Source organism: Ambystoma mexicanum, chromosome 5p (assembly GCF_040938575.1).
Source record: "Ambystoma mexicanum isolate Mex_15411 chromosome 5p, UKY_AmexF1_1, whole genome shotgun sequence".
Lineage (NCBI taxonomy): Eukaryota > Metazoa > Chordata > Amphibia > Caudata > Ambystomatidae > Ambystoma > Ambystoma mexicanum.
The window spans coordinates 754089819-754111444 of NC_090930.1; positions in this window are offsets into that span (position 1 = coordinate 754089819).

The window sequence follows — 21626 nt, forward strand, 5'->3', positions numbered from 1 at the left end:
CGTTCATGAAGAATTGGAAGGCAGCAGGCGCGTTGCACAACCCGAAAGGCATCACCTGGTATTCGAATAGTCCATATTTTATACGGAAGGCCGTTTTCCATTCGTCGCCTTCTTTTACTCGTACCAGATGATAAGCCCCCCGGAGATCTAACTTGGTGTATATGCAAGCGTCCTTCACCTGGTCAAGGAGTTCAGGTATCAGAGGCAGAGGGTAACGATTTTTAACAGTTATCTGGTTCAATGCGCGGTAATCGATACAAGTTCTAAGGTCGCCTTCTTTTTTAGGCACGAAGAACAAAGCCGAGGATGCCGGAGACTTTGACGGGCGAATGAAACCATTGGCTAGGTATTGATCTAAATATTGTCTCAAATGCAGATTTTCCGGTTCTGTAAGGGCGTAAATCCTGCTACAAGGGGGTTGTGCACCGGGCACCAGATCGATTTGGCAATCGTACTATCGGTGGGGAGGTAACGTGTTGGCCTGTTCCTTTTGGAAGACGTCCTGAAAGTCTTGGTATTCTGGAGGTAGTTGCATGGAGTCAGAGGTTACTGATGCTAGACTAATTTTCTGATTTTCTGGGTGGCAGGTTTGTGCACAATCCGGGAAGTTTATCCTCTTTGCTCGCCAATCAATTCGAGGGTTATGTGTCTCTAACCAAGGAATTCCAAGAATAACCTGAAACTGTGGAGCCTTGATTACGTCAAACACAACTGCCTCCCGATGGCCGTCTGGACCAATAAGAGTCACCTCAGTAGTGGAATGTGTTACCGGTCCAGTAGCAATTTCAGTTCCATCGACTGTGGTGATGACATCTTTGCTGGTTTTAGGACGCAGAGGGAGGTTAATCCTAGAGACCAATTCACGATCCACATAGTTTCCTATAGCCCCACTATCGATGTATGCCTTTATTGCATGCAACCGCTTAGGCTGTTCCGGATCTACGAGAACCATTGGCACAATGAAATGCGAGGTCTGAGAGTTAGTTTTCAAGCTCGGCAAGCGGACCTCTACGCTTGTCGGGCGGGGTCGTTTCCCGAAACAGAGTCTTCATGGTTTTTATCAGCGGCTCCTACCACCTTCTTGGGCGGTTTTGCCGGGCAATCTCGTAGAAAGTGTCCAGAGTTCCCACAATAAAGACATAATTTTAACTGCCGCCTCCTTTCACGTTCCTTTTGGGTTAAAGGTCCTTTAACCTCTCCAATTTGCATAGGCTCGGAGATATCGGCACCCTTGGGATTCACGTGGGTCTTGACCAACGGCCGGGTTTCAAACTTGGACCGATCTGCTTTTCTGTTTTGAAGTCTGTGATCCAATTGGATCACTAAGTCTATATATTCTGTGCATTCTTGGGGCGGATTCACAACTTGGGCCAGGACATCTTTAAGTTCTCCGCGTAAACCTTGATAAAATAACGTGATTCTCTTATCCTCTGGCCACCCAGTTTCCACTATTAGTCTATTAAAGGTTGCAATGTAGGATAGGAGGTCCTGATTGCCCTGTCGCAGGGATAGAAGTTCATCATCCAGAGCCTGCCCCTGAGAGTGTCGAGCAAATAACCTTTCCATGCTTGCTTGAAATCCTTGAAAGTCACGGAGAATCGGGTCATCTTGAGTAACCATTGGAACTGACCAATCGGCAGCACAGCCGCTGAGACATGACAATACAAAGGCTACCTTAGTCTGGTCATTAGGGAAGGCCCCAGGTCTGCATAGGAAGTGCAAACGACACTGATTCATGAATACGGCAAATCGTTTGGGGTCCCCTGCAAAGCGTTCGGGTGGGGCCAGCGGCATGTTTCCAGGTAGATTAATCTGTACAGGGTTACTGGAAACCACAGGAGTGGGGTTCCCCCCGGAACCGGGTAAAGGAGTTTGTCCAGCTTGACCTTGCAAAAGCTGTCTAGCCAGGTCATCAGTTCTTTCCCTTGTTACAATCACTTCCCTCCTGAGGGCATTAGTCTCTTGACGAGCGGCGTGTACCTCGGCCCGTAATTCCCCCAGTAGTTGGGCCAGTTGGTCAGTCTCTGAAGTTTCCATAGCGCCTGGGTGGGAATTTGTAGGGAGGCTTTGCGTTCTGTAACGCTCACCTGGTTCCCACGGAGGCGCAGGTCTAGTCTGGATTGCTGTGGCCTCTTCAAGCGTGATGCGCAGAGCCCGGAACACCGATTGAACTGGTTCCCCAAATCTTGCTTGACTGGCCCGTAGGAATATCCTTCTGCAGATGAGAAAGGGAATTAACCGTCTGCAGAATAGTGTGCTTGATTCCCCCCTTGTTCCCCTTCGTTCTCCTCTAACTTCCTCCTCCAAACCCCCGGTTTAAGCTCACCTTATGGTTTGGAAGGATGAACTCTCCATCCTGCGTCTGGTGCAGGGGCGCACGTTAGTCCAGTTACTTCACTGGTTTTCAGAATGGCGCTGGCAAAATCCTCTTGACTTTTCTGAGCGAAACGCCGTAAGTATGAAGATTCAAAAGTTCAAGAGTGAGCCCCCTTTTATGTTGTCTTCCTAACTTGTGATCTGTCCTTTATTTCAGATGCAGAATGAAGACGATGCGTTGAAGGGGTTAATTGCCGATGGTAAACTCAGGTGAGTTAGTGAGGGCGATTCCTCTAAATGTCTTTATCATTTCCCAATAATGTCTTTTGTCCTTTCCCCATAGGGGCCGGGGTGCGGTACCTGCCAACGGAGCGGTGCCGACCCGAAATATGGGATGACACCAAGAAAAGCTGGTAAGTATTATGGCTGTAAATTAGGCTTTCCTCCGGTGTTCCCTTTGCTCACCTTTTGTCTCTTCTTCTCTCCCCTAGGCGCAGAGATGTGGCGACATGTGCTGACAGCCGCGATGGAGCCGGGTGTAACGCTCACCTGATTCCCGCAGAGGCGCCGGTCTTAACTGGGTGAATGCCGTATCTTCAAAGGTGATGTGTAACACACGGTTGGCTCTTTGGGCTGAACCTCTGTGCACTGTATGTCTGACTCGAAGAGGAAGATGTCTGCAGATAGAAAATATGGGATTAATGAACTGGGGTTATTGGGTGCCTCTCTCCTCTTCCCTTTCTCTTCTCCTGTAGAACCCCAAAGGTTAACGCCCTCACCCTAGGTAAGTGAACGCCGAGCTCTCCATCTGCCTCGGGGCAGGGTGCCGTAACCATTTTCTTCACTGGATAAGGGTGCAGGCCTCTTGACCTCAGAGGACTGCTGTCCGTCGTTAACTGCACGAACGGTAAGTTCTGGGCACTTCAAATGTCTTAAAAGTCTTTTGTAATGATATCTCTTGTTTTGCAGGGTTCCGGCGATGGCGGATGGCGGGCTGATGAGAGTTGAGGATCGAACCCGCGTGAGGAATAGAAGCGCCTGGAAGCACGTAAGTAAGCGCTTGTAGCCTGCTTCACGATGCGCACTAACTGTCCCTTTTATCTTGCAGGTACAAGTTCGGAGCTTTAGAGAAGCTGAAGGGTGCTGGAATACCCACTGGATTCGGCGTGGGAAGGAGTAATGGCACGTGAGTAATAAAGTTGCCCAATGTCTTTAAACGCACCTTCTTTTGTCTTTCAGATGCGGGAGGCAGCGCCGAAGGCCTCCGGAGCGTGCGAAGAGCTGGTAAGCTTTTGTCTTTCAGATGCCGGAATGCAGTGCGAAGACCTCCGGAGCATGCGAAGACTAGGTAAGCCTTTGTCTTTCAGATGCCGGAATGCAGCGCGAGGCGTTGGTGATAGCCGATGGACCAGGTAAGAGATGCGCTGCCACTGAAGACCGTAGTGCTAACCTGTTCTTTCTTTGTCTTTACAGGTGCTGCTGAAGACTGGATTCCAGGATGGTAAGCCTTTGTTCCCTTAGGCCCAGGATCAGAAGCAGAAGACACGATGAGCGTTCTGCTGCAGAGAATGCAGAGTAACACAAAGCAAGATTCATCCATCGGGTGTGGTTTAAATAGCCTCCTGTAGTGCTTAGGTGTCTCCTTCCACAGCCTCGCCTAAGAAAAGAGTTCCTGCTTTCCAGAAGAGTTCCAGTGTTCTGAACCTAGGGCGTGGCTCCTGCCCCACCCAACAGGAAAAGTAGTCCCAAACAGAAGAGGATCAGGGGCTCAACTGGCAGGTAAGTAAGCAGCATGGTCTGCTGCAGGTAAGTCCACCCAAGCATTATGAGCCCGGCGCTTCCAGCGATGGGACTGGGCATCTTTATGAGCCTGGTGCCACTGGCGCCAGGACAGGGTCCAAAAGGTCCCAATTGGGACGGGCTGGCACTCGGAACCGGGGTTATGGGTCTGCTTCCAAGGGAGTTGGGCAAGTCCTGATCTTTTGGAAGCAGAGATCATGACACCGGGAGATGTCTCAAGGACAGGTGAGTGAAGAGCGCGCTGCAGCGAGCAACGCAATGCTTTTAAATGGAAGTCCTTCTTCAGGGATGCTGGAGTGAAGATTCCGGATGCAGGTAAGAAGTCTGAAATAGTTTGTGGTTTTCACCTTTCTCTTCTCTTCTTTCCTAACAGGAGTTCCAGGTTCGAGGCGGGCGTGGCTGGAGTCCAGGAGCAGGAGCAGACACGGTGAGCGTTCAGCTGCTGGAATGCAGAACAACGCGAAGCATGAGCTGCTGTCTGGGCGTGGCTTAAATAGCCTCCAAAGAAGTCCCAGGTATGTATCCTTTACCCAACTAGGTATGTATCCTTCCCTGGCCACGCCCAAGTGAAAAAATAGTCCCTATGAAAAAATAGTCCCTTTCAGGTGTCAGGGAGGCCTGAAGCGTGCAGCATGGTCTGCATCAGGTAAGTGCACCAAACACCTCCCTTTATGAGCCTGGCGCCTATGGCGCCAGGACTGATGTCCAACATGAGCCTGGCGCCAAGGGCGCCAGACTGAGTCCAAAGAGCCCCTATAAGGGGCCGCTGGGCTTTTACCCGAGGGCATGATGCCTGCTTCCAGGGGTGCTGGGCCTGGCCTGGTGCTCCGGGGGCAGGCATCATGATGTTAATTAATGGAATTACGACAGTAATGTCGATACTGTTTCCCCACAATAATCAGCAAAATGTGAAAATCTCACCTTGACAGATCGAGTAGACCGCCAGGAAACAACCAAGCGCAGCCGTGAAAGCTACCCTAGGACAGCCCTGTCCTCTCCGACCCGGAGTGGGATTAACTAGGGGAGAGAACAGGGTAGCCAGGGAAACCCTCGATGGGGAAGAAAACCCTGGAAGTGTTGTGGATCTGGATGGTTGATGAATGTCTTCTACGAGTGGCTGTGGGCAGGAAGGCTTCGTCTGGAAGAACAAAAGGTAAAAGCTCAGAATAGTAGAAGGGAAGTGGAAGTAGAAAATGGTACAGTAAAAGCGTTCTCACCAGCGGAGTGAAGGAGAGGATGATTGATTTAGGGCTCCGAAGGAGAAGAGATCGGGAGACAAGAGCTCTAAAAGAAATAATACTTCAGAATCTGAATTGGGAGAGGCGGAACGAAGTTCCGAGTTTATGGCACTTACGGGTAGGCGTAATCGTGAATTCGAAGGATATCTGGGCTTGATGAGAAATCCCGAGAAATAGCGAGACCGGAATGGGAGCGAGAGTCCGGAGATGATAGCTTGAGAGCTTGAGAGACAAAAAGGTTACAGGGTTAGTCGAAAGGCAAATGGTAGAGGCAGAGATGTTGAAATCCCTAGAGGTGAACTCACGGAGCGTCTGTAGAAACAGAAGCGACGCGAGGAGTTGCCGGCTTCCGTGTTTGATAAAGGATCACGTGAGCAGGCCGGAACGTCTCGGAGAAACGTGAAGAGTCTAGACCGCTTCCTTCAGAACGGAAGCCATCTTGAGAAGGATACTCGGGAGTCGCGTAGAGAAGAGTACCACACAACCGATTGCGAGCCCATAGCGACCGCCTCCCACAATGTGTAACAGTATACCCCCTCCTCCTGGGGGGAGAACCCGGTTTACCCGGGTGAAAAAGAAAGAACCGTCGAATCAACTTAGGAGCATGAACACCAGAAGCAGGTTCCCAGGACCGTTCAGCAGGCGAGTAGCCCTTCCAATCTATCAAAAACTGCAATTTACCCCTCCTGTAACGAGAGTCACAAATATTGGCCGCTTCATATTCAGATCCAGTAGCCGTGAAGACCGGAGGTGGAGGAGGGTTCCCCGATTTCCGAAAATGGTCTGGAACGACCAATTTGATTTGAGATAAATGGAACACTGGATGAATCCGAGACCAGGAAGTCGGTAGGGCGAGTTTGATTGCAGCAGGCCCAACCCAGGATAAGACTTTAAAGGGTCCAAAATATCTAGGAGACAATTTAGAAGGTACAAGATGCCGGGGAAGGAATCGGGATGCCAGCCAAACAGAATCACCCGGGATGATAGTAGGGGCTGCCCGACGATGCTTGTCTGCGTTCTTCTTAGCCTGATCTTGAGCCTCTTGAAGAGATAGTCTAGCTAGCTTCTGTCCCTCTTGAATATCCGAGAGAAGACTGTCAACACCAGGGCAACAGGAAGCATGAATAGAAACGGTAGGTACAAAAGAAGGGTGATACCCATAAGAACAATGAAAAGGACTGGTGTGAAGAGCAGAATGCTTGGAGTTGTTGTAGGCGAACTCCGCAAACGGGAGTAATTCTACCCAATTGTCTTGGGCTGCTGAGATGAAACATCTCAAATATCCTTCCAAAGTTTGGTTTAATCTTTCCGTCTGCCCGTTAGTCTGGGGGTGGTAACCGGAACTTAATGCTCTCTTGATTCCCAGAATGTGACATATCTTCTACCAGAAAAGAGAGGTATATTGGGGGCCTCGATCTAATACAATGGTATCTGGGAGTCCGTGTCGAGAAAAGATTTCGGAAAGGAATATCTTTGCCATATTCGCTGCTCCAGGAAGTTTCACTAACGGGGTAAAATGTGCCAGTTTGGTAAAATAATCGATGGTGACCATGATAGTGGTCTTATTCTCAGAAGGAGGTAGGTCCGAAACAAAATCGGTGGAGATAAACTGCCAAGGTCGGTCTGGAATAGGCATTCTAGAAAGTAAGCCCAGAGGAGCCCTCCGAGAAGACTTAGACTGAGAGCAGATAGTGCAGGCTGCCACATAATCACGGATGTCTGCCTTTACTTCCGGCCACCAAAAATGTCGTTGAACAAGCTCCAAGGTTGAGGCGTATCCTCGGTGGCCAGCTGCTCGGGAGTCGTGACACATTCGTAGAACTTCTTGTTGTAGTGATGGAGTGGGAAGCAGAACCTGAGTTCCTCGAAAATAATAGCCCCTCTCTTCAGTGAGCTGATGATTAGCGGCGATTTTCTCACATAGGAGTTTGTTCTGATTTGTAGCACTCAGCACTTCATGAAGAAAATCAGTTAGGACTGCAATAAATCGTGCTGTGGGGAACATCCTTTCAGAACAAAAATTAGAAGCTGGAGAATCTTTCCGAGAAAGAGCATCGGCCCTTAAATTATGTTTTCCAGGAAAAAAGGTGAATTCGATCCGAAAGGGAAGAAAGAAATAGGCCCAGCGGGCTTGTCTACTGTTGGTGGTCTGGGCATTCTGGAGTACTCTGAGATTTTGGTGATCGGTTCGAACTTTGACAGGAAAAGAGGATCCCAATAGCAGATGTCTCCACTCTTCGAAAGCCCGTTTAATAGCTAAAAGTTCCTTCTCAAGAACTGAATAATTCAGTTCTGCTGCGTTGAATGTCCTGGACAGATACGCGACGGGTCTTTCTTCCCCCTGGTCAGAGAGTTGTAACAGCACAGCTCCCAAGGCATATTGAGAGGCATCAGTCTCCACTATAAACGGCTTGGTCTGATCAGGGGTGATCAAAATAGAGGCAGAAGTGAAAATTTCTTTCAAAGTTTGAAAGGCACTTTGGGCTGCTTCGTTCCAGAAGAATGTGACGTTCTTCTTTAGTAGTTGTGTGATGGGCAGAATGATTTCAGAAAAACAGGGGATGAATTTCCTGTAGAAATTTGCAAATCCTAGAAATCGCTGGATGTCTTTGACACAGGAGGGAAAGGGCCAATCTAAGACTGCGGACACTTTCTTTGGATCCATAGATATGCCCAGTCTAGATAACACGAAGCCTAGGTAAGTAACTTGCTCTTGGTGGAATACACACCTTGAGGCTTTGCAATAGAGACGGTTTGATTTGAGTCGACCGAGAACTATGTTAACATGATTGATATGGTCTTTCGGGTTGGAGGAATAAACAAGAATATCGTCCAGGTATATGATTACAAAATGAAACAAGATGTCAGAGAACAAGTGATCCATGAATCGTTGGAACACAGCTGGTGCATTCACTAAACCAAACGGCATCACATGATATTCAAAGTGTCCGAACGGGGTGCGAAAGGCTGTTTTCCATTCGTCCCCAGGAGCTATTCTGATGAGGTGGTAGGCTCCTCTGAGGTCGAGTTTAGTGTAAACAGAAGCCCCCTGAACCACCTCTATAATGTCAGATATTAAAGGCATGGGGTACTTATCAGGAATTGTAATCTTGTTGAGACCTCTGTAGTCAATGCAGGGGTGGAGTTCCTCAGAATCTTTTTTTGGAATAAAAAAAAGAGAAGAGCCCGCTGGGGAGATTGACTCAGAGATTAGACCATTGCGTAAATTGGCCTGGAGATAGTCTTTTAGGACTGCCTTTTCCTTTTGGGACAAAACATACATTCTGCCAAAGGGAATGGGTTGTTCTGGAAGAAGGTTAATATGACAATCGTCCCTCCTATGAGGAGGTAGAGTGGGAAATATGGGATTCTCGAAAACTGACTGAAACTTTCGATGACACAGTGGGATGATCTCGAGTTGGTTTATGGTAGACCCGGTTGGAAGGTTTGACACTTCAGTTGGAATGTGAACACCCACTGACTCCTGGGACAAACAATGATTTACACAGAACTCCGACCCTAGGAATAAAGTACCCGCTGACCAGTTAATATAAGGGTTATGGAGTCGTAGCCATGGGAGACCCAAGATAACAGGGAAGTGAGCGGCTTTAATAAGGTCAAAAACCAAAGTCTCTTTATGATTGGCGACCATACAAGTAATCGGTTCGGTCTGTTCCTTGATCGGGCCGGAGCTCAATGGACTTCCATCCACTCCTTGGATGGGAGTAATGATGGATTTGGAAACAAGTTGTAGCTCGTGTTTTGTGGCCCAATCATTGTCCAGAAAATTGCCAGCGGCTCCACAGTCAATCAAGGCTGGTATGCCCGCCAACACTCGTTCTGAAAGAATCATAGTTAGAGATACCACCACCATGGTTTGGCAAGTAGTTGTGTCAAGCGACATTCCCATTCGATATGGGGAAATAGGATTTGGAGCCACTACCGTTCTTCCCCTTGAGGTAGGGCTTTGGAGTTTCCCGATTTAGGATTTGGGGTACGTCGTGGGGGAACCAAGTGACAATCCCTCAAAACATGTAGTGAAGAACCACAATACATACACAGTCCACCGGTCTTTCTTCTTTCTCTTTCAGAGGCGGATAGTGGTCCCCTCACAGCTCCAATCTGCATGGGCTCCTCATTTTGGACGTGTGGTTTATTTCCTGTTGGATAATATTCACTAAAGGATCGGGTACCCTTGCTCTTTTTCCGTTCATACGATCGTTCCTGCAACCGGTACTCAATTTGCATGGTTAGCGTTATCATGTATGCTAGGTTGGCTGGGCGAGGAACCCTAGAAATCTCGTCTTTCAGCTCGTCAGTTAATCCCCTACGAAAAAGAGTTAGAAGACCCTCATCTGGCCATCCTAATTCAGACGACAACTGCTTAAATTGGGTGATATACCCTAATAGGTCCTTTCCGCTCTGTTTTAAGTCAAGGAGTCTTTCCTGAGAGGATACAGTGATTTCTTTTCTCCCAAACATGGACTTTAGACTGTTAGTGAAAGCAGTGTAAGAATCAAGGATAATATTGTCTGAGGTAACCAAGGGCGTGGCCCATGCCAATGCGGGCCCGGATAAGTGAGAAATCACAAACCCCACCTTATCTTTGTCCGTTGGGAAGAATTGAGGTTTAAATGTAAACTGGACCGTACAGCTATCAAGGAATTCTTTGAGCTTGTAAGGGTCGCCATCATACATTATCGGAAGTAATGTAGACGGGGGAGTATCGGAAAATGCTCTAGCAACTTGTTGTCGTAATCGTACATTGTCTTGCTTAAGTGATTGTACCTCTAAAGACATGGCCTGCATAGCGGCCATTAGTTGCTGCATTTGTTGTTCCATAATGGTCTTCGTTTGTCAATATTTGGGCGTCGCTTACTGTTAATTAATGGAATTACGACAGTAATGTTGATACTGTTTCCCACAATAATCAGCAAAATGTGAAAATCTCACCTTGACAGATCGAGTAGACCGCCAGGAAACAACCAAGCGCAGCCGTGAAAGCTACCCTAGGACAGCCCTGTCCTCTCCGACCCGGGGTGGGATTAACCAGGGGAGAGAACAGGGTAGCCAGGGAAACCCTCGATGGGGAAGAAAACCCTGGTAGAATCTGGAAGTGTTGTGGATCTGGATGGTTGATGAATGTCTTCTACGAGTGGCTGTGGGCAGGAAGGCTTCGTCTGGAAGAACAAAAGGTAAAAGCTCAGAGTAGTAGAAGGGAAGTGGAAGTGGAAAATGGTACAGTAAAAGGGTTCTCACCAGCGGAGTGAAGGAGAGGATGATAGATTTAGGGCTCCGAAGGAGAAGAGATCGGGAGACAAGAGCTCTAAAAGAAATAATACTTCAGAATCTGAATTGGGAGAGGCGGAACGAAGTTCCGAGTTTATGGCACTTACGGGTAGGCGTAATCATGAATTCGAAGGATATCTGGGCTTGATGAGAAATCCCGAGAAATAGCGAGACCGGAATGGGAGCGAGAGTCCGGAGATGAGAGCTTGAGAGCTTGAGAGACAAAAAGGTTACAGGGTTAGTCGAAAGGCAAATGGTAGAGGCAGAGATGTTGAAATCCCTAGAGGCGAACTCACGGAGCGTCTGTAGAAACAGAAGCGACGCGAGGAGTTGCCGGCTTCCGTGTTTGATAAAGGATCACGTGAGCAGGCCGGAATGTCTCGGAGAAACGTGAAGAGTCTAGACCGCTTCCTTCAGAACGGAAGCCATCTTGAGAAGGATACTCGGGAGTCGCGTAGAGAAGAGTACCACACAACCGATTGGGAGCCCATAGCGACCACCTCCCAGAATGTGTAACACATGACAACATACCTCATATGAACCACTTCTCACTCTCCCACCCTTTCCGTCCCTTCTTCCCACCACCACATGGTGTTAAGTATGTTTGCCAGTCCCTTTCGGTGCCGCACTGTCCTCCGGTACACCATGGCGGCGTTTCCCAAAAATGTTGATGAACAGCACGCTTCCCTCCAGCCAACCACTGCCCGCGTTCAATGTTCGCAACATCACAGCATACTGCAAGCCAATGAGACTTGGGACCGCAGAGCGAACTGGGAAATGGGTCCGCGCAGCGGAGCCAGATATCACACATTTTTTTAGATGTACATTTCAGTTCTTTGCCCCAAAGTACTGCTTTCATTTCCACCAAACACACAAAAGCATGCTTTCGGGGCCAAGCCCCCGCTCCTGCCGCAAATTTGGTTAAAATCCGTCCAGCTGTTTGATCTCTAGCCATGTGCAAAGTTTTTCCCCATTCAATCTATGGAGAAAAAATAATAATTTGGGACCCCCCCTATAACTTTGCCCCCCTTGAAGAAACCTCACCATACTTGCCCAAAAAATTGAGAGTGGGCCATATACTTTTTTTTGCAAAGTTTGGTGAGGATTCCTCCAGGGGGAGCAAAGTTATAAGCAGCCCAAAAAGAGGTCTTCCTATGGGTTGAGCAACTTAACCACAACTACACTGCGGCTACCGCTGGCCGTGTTATATATATATATATATAACACGGCCCGCGGTGAGCTGATTTTAATTTCTTTGGTGGTACTATTGGGACATTCTGTATAAGTTCTGCTTGCATGAGTTTTCTTTTACAAAGTTTGTGTTTTTGAGGAACAGGGTACATTTTCAGATGGAGTGTGTAGAGTGCACATAGTCTATTGTACTCTACGATACAAGGAATGTCAGCATTGACTTTACTTGCATCAAAATTGACTAGAAATAGTCCTTGAAGTGTACGTAGATGTGATAGTGCTACGTAACTCATGCCTTCTTTAAAAACTGTGCTGCCAATATCAATCAATGCTTGATCTAGGATTAGACCGTGTGATTTATGAATAGTGACTGCGTATGCTAGAGACACAGCAAACTGTTCTCTGTGTACATACCTGTCTTTGTAAAGAAGGAATCGGGCTGTTGCGCGTCCTATCCTTTTTACTTCTGAAAGTTTGTCAAAGTGAACATTGAGAAATTGAATGCTTTTGTCACGTGGGTATGTTTGGAAGCCAACAACTGTACCCAGTGCTCCGTTAACTAAACCTTGTTCCACATTAAGGTTACGCTTCAGTATCACTCTACAGTTTAAACACAATGTTAACATTTTCTCTAAAACAGCTGTGTTAGAGATAGAGTTTTCTAAGGTATTTAGTCGTTCTGTGGCTTGTTGACACATAGGTAGTGTCATACCGTGCACGTCCAGTTTGTCTACGGAGTCAATTTGTACCAGTCGTTGCATTTCTTTTTTCAGCATTGTTTCATTGAATTGTGCGCAACTTGCAAGAGTTGCCATTAAGGATGTACATTTTACATTTGTGTGTGCTAATTGTCCCATGACATCAGTAGCACGTGTGTTATGGCCGTATAGGTTGTGGATGCATCTGGTATTCAAGATAGACTGTGCTTCCTTAGATAGTACACCAATGCCAATACTTTTCAAAATGTTGGCGTAGGTGAGGTCTGCAGACTCACGCATGTTTTCTGTTAGTTCTTTGTATTGGAAATGTTGCCAGATATTTACATTTCCTATGCTGCCTAGAGTTTTACGGCACAGTTTGTGTCCTAAGGTTTGAAAAATAGGTTCTCCTTTCACTGGTGTTAATTGAAGAAGATCTCCAAAATCAATAACATGTTTTCCTCAAAGAGTTGTTCGTAGTCTGTTTTAAGGACTTCTTGCAATCTGAGGTAAATCAAAGCCACATTAGGTTGGAGACCATGCTCACCTCATCTATTAGGAGCATTTCCATTTGTTTTAAAACTCTGTATAGCTCCATAGCAGCTTCTGCTGAAAGTTTGTAGTAGTCTAATTGGGTTTGGTGCTCTACTGGAAGGAATAGTAATCGGTGTAAAGTGACACTACCTATGTTGTAGGCCGCTAAACCTGTGGGGGCAGTTACAACAGCTGAAAGCTTGTTGTTTGTTAATTGTTGGAGGAACTTGCTGATGATTTTTATTAAGAATGTTTTGCCTGAACCAGCTTGACCACTTACATAGAGCAGTATCGATTTATAGTCTTGACAGGTACAAGTTTTACTTTCGTGTTGTACACCATGTTCAATTGCTTCAGTTACTTCTAGGAAAATGATATGCTGTTCATTGGTCAAGTGTGATTTCAGTACAGCAAAGTCTTCTGTAGATTGCTCATACTGACACATGGTGTTTTCTACTTATGTCATGCCTAATTCTGCCTCATTTGCTATAAGTGGTTGTCCAAGTGGTTCTTGGCTCCCTGTTAGAGAAGGGTGACTGCTCTCAGGAATGTCTATATTTATTCATGAAATTCTTCCTCTTGTTGGCATTAATTGTCCAACATGTTTTTGTACTGTGTAAAATGTATGTCTGTTATAGTGCTTTCACTTGCATTGAAAGATCGTCATAGTAGGTATGGGTGTCTAATAAATCTTCTTCCTTTCTCCATGGTTTAAAAAGTTGGAGTAGGGACATGTGGTATAGTTCCTTATGTTGAGGAGTTTTTAAAGATAGCTTTATATGATTAATGAGGTTGACTTTGGTAAGTATAATTAGGCTGCTCTCACAACCTTATACTATGTATTTACCTTTTTTCTCATCTGGTTTAATATTATTTTTGTATGAAAGGTTTTGGGCTATATGGTATAGGCACATGGTTTCCAAAGCAGTATTTCTGTTTGGGTAGTATGGGCCTCATTACACGGACGGCGGTAACCATGGCGCTATTAGCGCCATGGTTGCCGCCGGTATTTTACCGAGTCCGCCATGGTGAATGGTGGAATTATCGCCCTATTCCAAGGTGTGTGGGGGGGTAATTCCCCATTCACCATGGCACTCCCCATTCCTGCCCCATAGGGCTCAATGGGAATGGGGAAGGCGGTAATTACGGTACCGCAAATTGCAGTACCGTAATTACCTTCAAGGTCCCTTTGCGGGTCAATACTTTAACGGCTGGTACAGACCAGCCGTTAAGGTCGGGAGCTGCTAAGGGACCTCATAGTAAGGCGGTAAGGGTTTACCGGCACTTCTACCCTTACGGGTACCGGTAAAACCTTACCGCCATCCGTGTAATGAGGCCCTATGTGTCTAATAAGTTGTTTTTCAAAATGTCCTGTTGGGATTGTTTTTGGCTATTTTTGGCTATTGTTTCTATCTCTTGGTATTATTTGAGAACTCTTTTTCTGGATGCAACAGGACCAAGGATTAGCCAGACTATGTTTTCAGATTTCCCATATAAGGTGGTGCCGGTTAAATGGTCTGTGGCTTCGTAGCAGCCACATTCACTATGGGAATACTAAAGCTGTACAATCTTTGTGCCAGTGTTTTGTCAAATGATATGTCATCCCAGAGGTCTTTCAGCTCTGTTTTCTCTGCTTTGGTTAAGTAGGCCGTGACATATCATGCAACTGCAGTGGAATTGTCTGCAATGTACTACACATCTATATTTGCATTCTATAGGAGGGCAATGATTGTAATGTAATCATTGATGTTTCGGTTCTTTTCATGCAATATATGTACTTAGATGATTTACCTTCCACACTGCGTCTAACTGAAGATATGAAGCTGTTCACTTGGCCTGTTGCTGAAACTGGTCTAAGGAAACCAAAGCGGCATTTGGTGTAATATTTCCCTTTGTTTTTATATTTGCGCCGACAATACTTGCCACATTTGTGTCTTTGAAATCGCTAAATTTGGGCATGTAGGTTACTCTGTGAAGTTTCTGAAGGGATTTTGCATGTGACATATTTGTGAATGAAGTCCAAAACAGTGGCATCACTGTCTTGACCAAATGCTGGTGCATTTTTAATCCACAAAAGCATGTGGATGTGTGGTGCTCCTCTGGCTTGATATTCTTTTCTCCAAAAGAAGTGTTCCACTTATCCGAGGGGAGGAACTGTTTTATTACAAATAAAGTGCAGCATAGATATAAAGCGATGATGGAACTACCTTGATACGTTCACTGGATCCAGAGAACAGAGTTCTCTTGGTGTTTTTATGTCAATATCTGCTTTGTTTTTGTTTGCTATTCGTAGGAAGTTGTGCAAGTCTTCCAAGGCATACTCTGCACAACTTAAAGTGACAACCCATGTGGGTGGGCCAAGGTTGCGAAACATACAGCATACATCCGTATGCCGTCTGAACCAGTACTCTTTTGTTCCACACATATTTGCCAAGAGATTTGTAATACTGGACTGTAAAACTTAATATTTCTCTTGAACCTTTTGCAATAGTTGCGCAGCAAACATGTTTTGAAAATTGGAACCTGTTTTTAATGTGTGTGCAACTCTGTACCATAGAGTTGCTAGTTCACTTTCAAACAGGAGGTGGAATATATATTTGATATTTTGTCTGAATCTGGGGTCCTCACAATACATTCGTAAAGAGCGGTATTCTGATGCAGTTATCTGTGTGCACATTTCATCGCACCTTTCACCTTTTTCAGTAGGAAAAAGTAGAGGAAAGGCTTGTGCTTCTACACTTTTTTCCCAGATGCTGATTGGAGATCCTTCCGCTTGTCGCATTTGATATGTTTCCAGTGCATCGCCTATAGAGTCCTTGGAGTGCAGTGGGTGAATTATATAGTGGTCTAAAATATTGATGGCTGCAGTAGGTTCTAAAAGTTCAAATTGTCCATTTTCTGAGGAATCCTGAATTATTTCAGCGGTTTCTCTTAGGTTTTCTTCAATGTTTATTTCTTTGTAGTATTCACTGTTGTCTTTAAGATATTTCAGGGCTTCTCTAACTTTGTTTAAGCTTACTAGTTGCTGTCAAATTATTTTGTCTTTTGTAGGTACACCATTCACTAGGATAATCAAAGATTTATCTATTGGCCGCTGTACTCCTAGAGTATCTACATTTTCTTTGAGATCTAATGGCAAATAGTATACTTTGCCACAAATGCCTTTTAGTAATTCAGAGGGAGGCAAGTTTGCTGTTTTTGGTTGAAGGCGTATTATTGCTTGAAATGGGTGTACTGGTTGGATTATAATACTCTCATATAAATTAAGCTGTTGGAGTGGTTTTGGGAGTGGGTATATTTCTAAGTTATTACTGATTGCTCGTGAAGGCATTCATTATTGTCCAGTTTAGCTGTGCAGTATGTGCACAGTATTGAGGGGTTGGTAATTTCATGTTTTCTTTCTGCTATAAGGTAGAGAGCTAATTGGAACCATTGGGATTCCTCATTGTCTTCTATTTTGTGCATTATATCTACAGTTTTGATGCTCTTTCTATAAAAGGTTTTACGGCAACATAGACATACTTGGTTTGGTACTTTGGCAGATGTGCTCTTAAACTTTGTTATTTCTTTTTTGTATGTGTGTAGTAGAAGGTTGACATCGGCAAGGGTGTTGCTGTTCTTTTCTAAAGTAACTGGATTGTGCATGTGCTCTTCAGTTCCAAAATATTTGCTTTGAATGTGGTCTATTTCTTCAATGAGCTGTTTGGCTGTACCATGAAGTAGAATGCTATTCAAATGGTCCAGTGCTAAAGCAGGACTTTTTGCATAGTACAGCTTATGAACAAGATTTCTTACTCCAGAATGGTGCGTTGCTAACATTTTGATATGGTGGAAGGTGCTTTTGCAAGCAGGTCCAGAAATGGAGGCTGAAGAATGTCCTCGTAGTCCTGTGTATTTGCGCAATGGACATGAATCCATAGTTTGCAGTATTTTCATTTTTACTTTGTCCTTGGCTTTTACATATCGATTGAGGAACTGCTGTAAAGATTTGAAAGTTTGTGCACTTTACACATTGATGTGCATTGCCATTTGTAGACAGGGCGTATTGGTTCCCTGGTTTGGAGACTTGATGTTAAGTTTGCTGGGGTTATTCATGAATTTCGTGTTTCTCCTTCAGTAATGATATTGTCTAACGTTTCATACCCTTGCCCACTGCTATGTATGGCAATTTGGTTTTTTGCTTTTGTTTGTATGCCTCTTCATTGAAATATAGTTCTATGCTGGTGGTGTGACTCCACTAACCTGTACAGATGTTTGCAAAAGTATCTTTGCTGATATTATGTTTGTTTTGAAGTACTTGTTGTAGTTTACTAATTAATTTTGTTAGTGGTTTCATTCTGTTTAAAAGTTAATATAAAGATGTTCCTTTTGAGGAGCATTGCACTGTCTACAAGAGCTTCCAGGATCAGTTTTCTGCTGTAAGTTTTAAGGGTTGAGCGTCATTTGTTGCCTGTTTTTAAAAGGTTCTGAAGGACTCTGTTCTGGAACACTTTTTGTAAAATTAATTTTTCAGAATGGTTTCTTGAGGCTATTTTAACATTGGTAGGTGCAGTGTTAGCACAAGTGGTTGTTGAAAGGTTCTTAGAAAACCTTTTAAATTTTTACATTTTGAAAGAGGAGTTAGTGTCTTTCCTGCAAGCTGTTTCACTTTGGCTTGGTGACTGTATTAGGTGTTTTGTTTCAACTTTTTGTACACATTCTGCTAGAGGTGGATGCCTATTTTGTATGCTTTTAGTTTGATCTGCTCTATTTCTGAGTTGCTTTTTATGGGGTTGCTTTTTGGTAGGCTTTCTTTGGTGTCTGTTGGAGAAAAAAAGAAACTGTGGGTTGGGAGGTTGTGCACTCTATATGTGTGCCCTATGCATGAGTGTCTGAGTATGATAGTAGGCATATATTTAGAGGTGTGTGATTGTGCAATGGGCTGTTAGTTCAGGTTGGGAAAGCTGTATTTGTATCTGTGTGTTGCTATGATAGTGTTTAGATGATAATACAAAGTGTGCACCTGCTGAGGTGCAATTAGTAATAGTGAATCGAATGCTCTTTTGTTGATACAATTGTGTGTCCTACAATACACGAACACCTCACTATCTAAGTAATAGGTAGAACACTAAGACAGTGTTGCACTTACTTTGATGGCTGCAAAAAGTAGGTTTCTTCTGAGTTCTGTTTTGTACTTGAGACACCACTGGTTTGAGTAGCGTGGTGTTCACTGCAATTGCAAAACAAGGAAGTTAGTACATTTGTGTGTTAATGGCTCAGTAATTGCAGTTGAATAACAGATTTGTTAAATTTAAAGAAGGATTTTTTGCCAGGAAGAGGTAGTGTATGTGTTACTGTTGCAGTATTTAGTGTGGAAATTGATTAGTGGAAGTTGTAGTAGGTTGAGAAAAGGCTTAAAAAGATGCACAGATTGGAAAAGAGAATGTGTATGTTTGTGAAATTCCATTAACTTTTCTGGACATACATGATTGCTGCATGAGTGGAAGAAGTCTTTGAGTTTTTTTATTTATTTATGCACATTTCAAATTGCACTGTTCTCAATGTAGACATGAATTTGTTTGTTTTTGCAGTAATAGTGAATTTTGTTAATTTTGCATAGGATCTATATGCAGTTTCCTTTGTCTGTGTGCATTCTGGCCATTTTACATAGAACATGTCACTTGAACTTGCTTTAGAAATGATTCTAATAGGGTTTTCTTTTTTTATGTCCAAATGTATCAGAGAGAGTGGTGATGATGGCATTTGACATTTGAAACAATTATGCAAGTGGCCATTAAAAGAAAACTTTGCAAGCACACAGTTTTGTAAGTAAGTGCCATTTCATGTTAGGAGATGGGAGAAATGACAGTATGATTGTGGAAAGTAAGTGGCAGGAGCCCTGTTCAAATGCATGCAATGTATGTACTTGCAATGCAGGGTACCTGCTACTTAAGCAGAGACTGTGCCCGAAGATCAGTTTGCTGAGAGGAGAGTAGATGGCTATGACTATGGCTGTGTCTTTTAGGAGGGAGAGTGTCGGGATTTTGGGAGACTTGTGGATACATTGGTTGGAGGGGCACACACAAAAATATGGAGTGGCTGCAGATCTTGGATTCTATCATGTGGCTGTGCACTGGTATGCAGTGCGCGGAATGAAGTGGCTGGATTTGGTTCCTCTTTGTGCCACTTTGGTGACACACTGTCATCCAGATATTATTATTCATTGTGGAGGGAACAGTTTAGGACATGTTACTGGAATCTCATTGCAGTTTGCGATGAAAGAGGCACTTGGGAAAGTGATGGACATGTTTCCAAACTCCCGAGTAATTTTTTCTCGTATTGCGCAGAGACAAATGTGGCTGCGCTCTTCTTTATTTTGTCCACAAATGGAGAAAGCGAGACGCAATGTCAACAAAGCTGTTTGCACCTTTTTGAGAGATGTTGGCATGTCGTCTTTCCACAATGAAAATATTATGTTTCGTAGCGCAAACATTTTTTGTAGAGATGGAGTTCATCTTACTGATGCAGGCAATCAGCTTTTTCTGCGAAATATCCAAAATGCATTGCAACCCTTTTTGCAAGTATAGCAAGCATTTTTCCAGTAGGTGTTGGCCACTTAAAGCCTTAAAAAAACAAAGAAACATTACAAAAAGGCTCTTTTCAGAGCCACCACTTTCTCCCGGAAAAGACTGCAATGTTTTTGGTGGCACTGCTGCCCAACATTTTTTAAACGTCTGCGGACTGTCTGCGGACTTTACAATTTGCACAGGGGCCTGCACCATTTCATTGGCCCTTCTATTTTTAAACTGTGAAAGGTGGCTCTGAAAAGAGCCTTTTTTTGGGGGGGTTGTTGTTTTGTATTTCTTTTGGTGTTTTTATACAGGACACACTAGGAAAGGAAGGGAAGGGAGGGTATGGAAAGAACACCAACCACAGGGAAAAGAAAGGGCAGGTGGAGAGAGGAAGATGTTGTGTGGGCCTTACTTAGGTAGGTGGCAGACTATGTCATGCTCCCGGACCGTAGCCTCAAAAGCACTTCAAAGCGTCTCCCCTCTGCAGAGTACTGTGTCGCAGTCCATACACAATACAGTGACCCTCGAAAGGTGATGTCATCTTTGATGTCATGGGTGTTATTTTTTCATTACATTTCGTAGGTTTTTATTAGTGCAACTTAACCATAACATCCCTTTAACAAAGTTTTTTCATTGAATATATATATATACAGCACTGGATGGAAGGGGCGCACTCTGGTTCCCTGCACAATTCACCTCTACAGCTACTGATGTTCTCCTCCAATCAGTTTCTGTGCTTATCACGTCATCAGGGAGGCCGTCTGACTTGCAGCAAAGAGTCAGTGCAGGTGTAATCAATGTTGATTCTCCTACAAGGAATTATGGTAGCTGTAGTCATTAGGTTTGCAGGGAACCTGCTCACTCCCAAACACCGAGAGTGGGGGAGGGAGCGAAGTAGCCCACAGTGTGGCACTCCAAAGCCAGATTTATATCGCCTTGGTGCAGCACCCTGTAGGACCCCGGAGCTTCCACCCTCCAGAGTACCTTAAACATAAACAGCACTGGATGGAAGGGGCACACTCTGGTTCCCTGCACAATTCACCTCCACAGCTACTGATGTTTTCCTCAGACCGGTATATTGTGTGTTTGGGGGTAGTGGATTGAGGCATGGTGGGTAGCAGGGTGAGGTGATGGCGATTTTATATGGGGGGGTTGTGGCTCCCATATTAAAAATAAATGGACGAAAACGACCACAGGGAAAAATGTAGAAGTAATGTGTAATCGAGGAAAGTGACCTTGTTAAAAACACATACAACCCCTTTGCTCTGTGGTGATCACTTCTCTACTGGCAGAGTTGATGGTGTAAGTCCTGCCTTTCTGACGAGACAACATGAGAATAGCTTCATGTCATCATGGATTGATATCAATCACAATTTCAGTGGCTTTCTTCATGTTGAAGTATGACATCCTGTTGCCATTTGTGAGTGCATATTTGATAGTCCGGATGACCACTTGATGTCATTTCAGTCACCAATGGAGAGGGTTTTCATAAGGTCTCTCAAAAGTTCTGTCAACGTCGCAAGTTCACTCGTGAAGCACCTGCAGTAAATTACCATTGCCAGGAAGCTTCGGAATGCTGTACATATTTGTGTGGCAGGTGTGGCTTTAATGTCTAAAACCTTGTTTGGATTTGCCATGTTGCCATCTTTTCTGAACATCCATCCAAAAAATAATCAAAGAATTCTAGCCTGTCTTTGAAAAACTCTAATTTATCCTCATATAGTTTTATCTCACAATAACTCAGGTGCTGGAGTACCACTTAATGCAGGAACACGCTAGAATGCCATTGCTCTTAATTGTGATACCCTGCAGACCAGGGAGGACATTTCAGATGGTGTCTTGGAATATTTCTGCTTCGGAAGACATGCCAAAACGTGGGGCCTCTTTACAAGTTTTGGGGTATGGGAAAAAGTGGTGGTAATTCCGTTACCACCACTTTTCCCACACCCCCAAAGTATACTTTTGGCAGGTTTACCACCAGCGGAATTACCGCATGGTAAATGCACTGA